Consider the following 6,922-nt stretch of genomic DNA (forward strand, 5'->3'; position numbering starts at 1 on the left):
GAATGGGGTACACATGCAGGGAGTGTAGTAGATGCCAATTTGAGGTGAATATTCTCTTGTCCAGACTATACTGGGTTTATGGTGCTTTGTGCCGTGGACAGGAGCAAAGTGGCTGGTGAATAACCAAGAATCTGGTTAATAATTGTTCTCTAAATTCAGCTTTCTTATTTCTCTCTCTGTGAATTATCACTAATTCAAAATAGTACTGTTCAAATTGACTGGATAATGGTAATAGCATAATCTCTTCTTATAACATTGTAAACCCTACTACCAAATTTTTATATTAAACACTTACTGTACATAATACAATAAATCCAACAGAAACAAAACATAAGAAAAGCTTTTTTTCTGCATCTTATTTAAACTTTCCCAGTTATCTCTTGCTTCAGAATGCCTCATGCGTCACCCATATTGTTTACAATAGGATTCAACATTCGGCTTGGAAGCTGACTCTTTACTGATTCCTGAAGAGCTGGGAGCTCAATATTCATCCCAGATAGATACTATATGCAGAAGCACAACTCTGTATATATCGGGGGGGAGGGGAATTATTTATCTTTGTGCACATGTAATGGTGTTTGGTGTTTGTAAGACAAGGTATAATAATGAACTGTGTAAAAGAGAGGTTGTGAGGCTCCAGGAAGGTGTGTAAAGTGCTGGGATGTCAGGATCCCGGAGGCGCTCTCACCTCCACACTAGGGCGGTGTTCAGTGCTGGCTTTAGGAAGTGCAGGGCCCAATTTGAACATTTTTGGTGGGGCTCCGGCAGGGATGACTAAAAAAAAAAAAGTGTAAAAAAAAGCCATTCATTTCTTAGCAACCAGTTCCCTATAACAAGTTCTGATTTAAGGGATGTGCCACAGTATGTATTTTTTGTACCAATAAGGTTACCATACGTCCGTATTTTCCTGGATGGCGATTTAAGACCCAAAAAGCCTGACATATCTGGGAAAATACAGATTTATGTTAACCCTACCTAAAGTTCTTTTTTAAACAGATGGGTCTGAACTAGAAATGAGCTCTGTTTCACATGTGTGGGTCCCCGCCACTCCCTGGGGGTGTGCTAGGGTGACCAGATGTCCTGATTTTATAGGGACAGTCCCAATTTTCCGATCTTGTTCTTATATAGGATCCTATTACCCTCCACCCCATCCCGATTTCTCATACTTGCTATCTGGTTACCCTAGGGTGTACACAGGTGTGGGTCCCAGCTGCTCCCTGCCCCCCTCATTGAAGCAGGTGTGCAAGGTTACTACCCTGGGAACTGCAGGGCAGCAGTGGACATGGGGCTGGCTGGAGGCAGGGCAGGGTCTGACTGGAGGAAGGGTCTGGCTGCAGACAGGGCAAGGGGTGTGGGGATGGCTGGAGATAGGTATGTGTGGGGTGGGGTGGGGTGGGCTGGCTGGCTTCAGGCAGGGCCATAGGGGGCTGAGGCATGGGTTGGCAGGGCTGGAGACAGAGGAGTGCAGGACTGGCTGGCTTCAGGCAAGGGTGTGTGGCAGGGATTGGCTGGAGACAGGGCAGGGGGTGGTTGGCTGGAGATAGGGCAGGGGATGCAGGGCTGGCTCCAACCCCTGCTGGGAGCCCCAAGCCCTTTAAATTGCCCCCTGGGGAAGCCGGGCCACCCCAGTACAGCACACTCGCTCTTGCCGGTACACCGAACCGGGGCAGGGCCTGATAGAAGGGAATTGGTTGAATTGGCCTAAAGCCAGCCATGCCAGTATATCCAGGACATTACTCGCACACTTTTCCCCCATTGATACCTAGTAGTTGCACTGTCATCTCCCATAGCTACTTACGTTGCCGCATTTTTGTTAAAACTAAATTGGGAAGAAAGATGACTGATTCAGAACCTGTTTAATGGTTACGTTATTGCTAAAGGGTGTGGTGGGGTGTAAACTTGGAGAGAGGAAGGTTTCTGTGATGTCACAAACTGTACCACAGTCATACAGTATCTCAAATGCCAAGCTGCATTTCAGTGATCTGAGGTCTGAAGAACAGTGTGGAACTAGCTATTTTATGGGATGTCTACATTTCATCCTGTAGTAACATAACTGGTGATAGGAAAGCAGGGAGAGAGAAGTGTGTGTGTGTGTGTGTGTGTGTGTGTGCGCGCGCATGCACGCGCTTGGCAAGGCTGGTGGCCATGGGGCCAATGGGTGTGGGTGGGCTGGGTGGGATCTCGGGAGTCATGTCTCAGGGTTCTGCCCTGCTCCCCAGCAATGCTCCAGCTCTGAGTTGTCTCCACTGCCTGGGACCTGTGGGGCCCCACCTGCCTCCCTGGGGGAAGAGCCACCTGAGACTGGTGCAGAGGCTGGGCCAGTCTCGGCCAGTCACAGGGGACAGTAGGGGGTGGGGAGAGGCTGAACTGGGTCCTGAGGGAGCTTGGCCTGGGTAGGCTGTGCTCCAGCCAGGCTGATTGCACCACTCCCAAAGGGCCGGAGTTTTCCTGCCCCAGGACCAGCTCTGGCTGCACTGCCAGCTCAGCCTGGCAGACACAGTCACCTCCCATCAGGGCTGGCTATTGTGGCTGGGGGTTAGGGTGTGGCCAGTGATGAGCTGCCAAAATCTTAACAACCAGTTCACTATAAAAAGTTCTGATTTAAGGGTGGGGAGCTGGGGCTGGGGGAGACACACTGGTGGGGCTGGGGGCCCCTCCAGGGCTCGGGCCAGTTGCCCCGCTTGCCCTCTCCCCTCTCCTCTGGCCAGCCCTGGAGCTTGCAGCAGGACACACACACCACCGCCACCTTGCCAGGCCTCTCAAAAAGTGGCAGCAGGACAACACTCTCAAGCTCAGCTGAGCTGCCAAGCTGATGTCGGTGGCTGAACACGCTGCAGTGGGGGGAAACGGGGCAAGGGCCAGGGGAGCCTCAGCCTCCCCAGCTGGGAATCCTGGGAGCAACAGGATGGTCCAGCCAGGGCTGGCGCTTCCATTTAGGTGGCCTAGGTAATCGTCTAGGGTGCCAGGATTATTGGGGGGCGGCATTTTGCCGGGGGTGGGGTGGCAGGCGGCTCCGGTGGACCTGCAGCAGACCTTCCTGCGGACAGTCCGCTGCTCCCGAGGCTCCAGTGGACCTCCCGCAGGCACGCCTGCGGCAACTCCAATGGAGCCACGGATCAGCGTGCGGGGAGGCCAAATGGCCGTGCGCCTAGAGCGCTAAAAACACTAGCGCTGGTCCTGGGTCCAGCCTGCGGACTGGAGTTCTTTGTCCACCTCCTGGCCCTTTAACAACCGGTTCTCCATGGAGGTCTAATTTTAGCAACCGGTTCTTGGAGCTGTGGGAACCGGCTTCAACTCACCACTGGATGTGGGAGGGTAGGTCTCTAGTGGGTCTGGGGGGATGCTGGGCAGTGGGGGTGTGGGGAGATCTGTGTGTGTTGGGGCACTGGAAAGTGAGGGGTGTCTGTGCGGGGCACTGTGCAGTTGTGGTAGTGGGGCAGTGAGGGGATCTGTGGGGGTGCTCAGTTGTGGAAGAGCTGTGGGGGGTCTTCAGCTAGGGGGTGACTGGGCAGTAAGAGGATCTGTTGGGGGGTTCGGAGTGGGTGGGGAAGTGGTCTGGGAGCGCACTGGGCACAGGGGTTTGTGGGGGTCTCTGGGTGGTGTGGCACTGGGCGTAGGTAGTCAGAGGGGTGCTGGGCAGGGGTGTGTGTGGGGGGGTCTCTGGGTGGTTTGGCACTGGGCGTAGGTAGTCAGAGGGGTGCTGGGCAGGGGTGTGTGTGTGGGGGTCTCTGGGTGGTGTGGCACTGGGCGTAGGGAGTCAGAGGGGTGCTGGGCAGGGGTGTGTGTGTGGGGGTCTCTGGGTGGTGTGGCACTGGGCGTAGGTAGTCTGAGAGGTGCTGGGCAGGAGTGTGGGGGGGTCTCTGGGTGGTGTGGCACTGGGCGTAGGGAGCCAGAGGGGTGCTGGGCAGGGGTGTGTGTGTGGGGGTCTCTGGATGGTGTGGCACTGGGCATAGGTAGTCAGAGGGATGCTGGGCAGGGGTGTGTGTGGGGGGGTCTCTAGGTGGTGTGGCACTGGGCGTAGGGAGTCAGAGGGATGCTGGGCAGGGGTGTGTGTGGGGGGGTCTCTGGGTGGTGTGGCACTGGGTGTAGGGAGTCAGAGGGATGCTGGGCAGGGGTGTGTGTGTGGGGGTCTCTGGGTGGTGTGGCACTGGGCATAGGTAGTCAGAGGGGTGCTGGGCAGGAGTGTGTGGGGGGGTCTCTGGGTGGTGTGGCACTGGGCGTAGGGAGCCAGAGGGGTGCTGGGCAGGGGTGTGTGTGTGGGGGTCTCTGGATGGTGTGGCACTGGGCGTAGGGAGCCAGAGGGGTGCTGGGCAGGGGTGTGTGTGGGGGGGTCTCTGGGTGGTGTGGCACTGGGCGTAGGTAGTCAGAGGGATGCTGGGCAGGGGTGTGTGGGGGGGGTCTCTGGGTGGTGTGGCACTGGGTATAGGGAGTCAGAGAGGTGCTGGGCAGGGGTGTGTGTGTGTGGGTCTCTGGATGGTGTGGCACTGGGCGTAGGGAGTCAGAGGGGTGCTGGGCAGGAGTGTGTGGAGGGGTCTCTGGGTGGTGTGGCACTGGGCGTAGGGAGTCAGAGGAGTGCTGGGCAGGGGTATGTGTGTGGGGGTCTCTGGGTGGTGTGGCACTGGGTGTAGGTAGTCAGAGCGGTGCTGGGCAGGGGTATGGGGGGGTCTCTGGGTGGTGTGGCACTGAGCGTAGGGAGTCAGAGGGGTGCTGGGCAGGAGTGTGTGGAGGGGTCTCTGGGTGGTGTGGCACTGGGCGTAGGGAGTCAGAGGGGTGCTGGGCAGGAGTGTGTGTGTGGGTCTCTGGATGGTGTGGCACTGGGTGTAGGGAGTCAGAGGGGTGCTGGGCAGGGGTGTGGGGGGGTCTCTGGGTGGTATGGCACTGGGTGTAGGTAGTCAGAGGGGTGCTGGTCAGGGGTGTGTGTAGGGGGGTCTCTGGGTGGTGTGGCACTGGGCGTAGGTAGTCAGAGGGGTGCTGGGCAGGGGTGTGTGTGTGGGGGTCTCTGGGTAATGTGGCACTGGGCGTAGGTAGTCAGAGGGGTGCTGGGCAGGAGTGTGTGGAGGGGTCTCTGGGTGGTGTGGCACTGGGCGTAGGGAGTCAGAGGGGTGCTGGGCAGGAGTGTGTGGAGGGGTCTCTGGGTGGTGTGGCACTGGGTGTAGGTAGTCAGAGGGGTGCTGGGCAGGGGTGTGGAGGGGTCTCTGGGTGGTGTGGCACTGGGTGTAGGGAGCCAGAGGGGTGCTGGGCAGGGGGGTAGCATGGTGCAGCATGGGCCCACACCGAAGGGGAAGAAGCAGGATGGCAGCACAGGGCTGGGCTGGACAGTGCCTGTCTGGCAGCTCCCGGGTTGTAAACAGTGCCCTTGTACTGGGCTGGGTGTTTGAGTGAGGGGTGCAGGCTCTGACCTGGGGTATAGCAGGGGGTGGAGACATGTGGGCTCTGGGAGGGAGTTAGCAACTCAGCACGTTGTGTAAGAGAAAGAAGCTGCAGTGATTTCATAAAGACATAGAAACTGACAGAAGACACTTTTACAAAGTCAAAATGTGAGAGGCAGAGTTTGAGGGAGGGAGGGGGCGTCTGTACAATATTTCACTGCATTCAGCCTCCTGCAACACTTGTGTGAGACAGAGAGGAGCTGCGGTGGCTAAGCTTTGACAATATAGGAATTGGGAGGTCTGTGCCTTTAGACCCAGCCCCAGGAACCCGCCCCCTGCTCCGGGGCTGACATGCAGCGTCCTGGGAGCAGAACGAAAACAGCCTCTGCCCCCCCTCACAACCCCTGACACCCCCAGATTTGCGAGCACAGCGGATGGCTCATCCCCAGGGGTCGCTGTTCCCCCCTCTCCCCCTCCCTAAACGGGGGGTTTGTCCCCGCACAGGGTCTGGCAGCATCTCCCTCCCCGGGCTTAACCCCGGCTACCACCCCCCACCCCCGATTTTCCCCCTTCAGCCCCTCTCCTGCCGCTACCTACAGCAGTTTGATCCCCCCTGGCCAGTAAATTTTTGCCCCCTGCTCAGATCCTGGCAGCCCCCCCGCTGCGATTTGCCCCCCTTGGTGCTTTTAAACCCCCCCAAAGAGGAGGCAGCAAATCGTAAGCAGAAGTGAGGGCAGAGAGAGGGCAGCGGCAACAGCAAAGGTTACTGCGCATGCTCAATTCATCTGCGCATGCTCAGTGCAGCCAAAGTCTGGAATCTGGAGCGGTCACTGTTTCTGTCGTTACACCGGCAGATAACTGCCTGAGGCCAAGCAACAGCGGGGGAGTCCGTCGCCTGGTGTGCCGCGCCAATAAACACACCAGGGTGGAGAAGCAAACCAAGTTTATTTGAGATCTCAAAGCGGTGCAGGGAGATTGACTCAGATCAAGCACACCTAAAACAAGCAGTCTGTTCCTTTATATCCATGAGACCTTTTCTCACTGACTAGCAATCCCCCGTTTCCCCTCCCTCTTCTGTCCGGCTGCAGCATTCTTTTCTTTTCTCACAAACACTTCTTTGTCTTCCCCCTCCATCCTTCTCCTTCCTCCCCCTGTAGCAATTACGTAAGCGCAGGTGCATTAAATAACCTTGGCCGCGGCAGCTTATTAGTAAGTTTTCCTTCTGCAAGTTATCTTGTCCTTCTGCTAAAGGTGCACAGGCCTCATTATTTCTGCTTTAGACCAGTTAGAACTGTTGCAACTGATAACTGCTGTTACACTTGGCCTTTTAGGTCTATTAAAGTTCAAACATGGAGGGACTCTTGTCTGCTGAGGCCTAAAACCAGGAAGGCTCCATACTCTTGTGGCCTTCCCCCTCCCGAGTTACGTAGGGTTATGCTTAGTGACACCAACAACTCCCTACTTTGAGAATACTCAACAAACTTTTGGCTGAGTGTTCTCACATTTAAAGGATAACATGTGATTAAGCTCTAAGGAGCTGGAGTGCTTTACAG

The 6,922-nt window shown here is 56.4% G+C and overlaps 1 long non-coding RNA gene across 8 annotated transcripts; it reads left to right on the forward strand.

Annotated features, from left to right (window-relative positions):
* The first annotated feature begins 3,579 nt into the window (after positions 1-3,579).
* LOC127047222 (uncharacterized) lies at positions 3,580-5,413 on the forward strand. Of its 8 annotated transcripts, none has more exons than XR_007773344.1 (6): positions 3,580-3,821; positions 3,886-3,953; positions 4,022-4,359; positions 4,693-4,851; positions 5,048-5,156; positions 5,221-5,413. It is a non-coding gene; the product is annotated as an uncharacterized LOC127047222 (long non-coding RNA). The 8 variants fall into 8 exon arrangements; XR_007773350.1 differs by having other exon boundaries at positions 4,022-4,157; positions 4,224-4,359; positions 5,048-5,413; XR_007773348.1 differs by having other exon boundaries at positions 4,022-4,157; positions 4,292-4,359; positions 5,048-5,413.
* The last annotated feature ends 1,509 nt before the right edge of the window (positions 5,414-6,922 follow it).

The sequence above is a fragment of the Gopherus flavomarginatus genome, chromosome 1, assembly GCF_025201925.1.
Source record: "Gopherus flavomarginatus isolate rGopFla2 chromosome 1, rGopFla2.mat.asm, whole genome shotgun sequence".
Classification (NCBI taxonomy): Eukaryota; Metazoa; Chordata; order Testudines; family Testudinidae; genus Gopherus; species Gopherus flavomarginatus.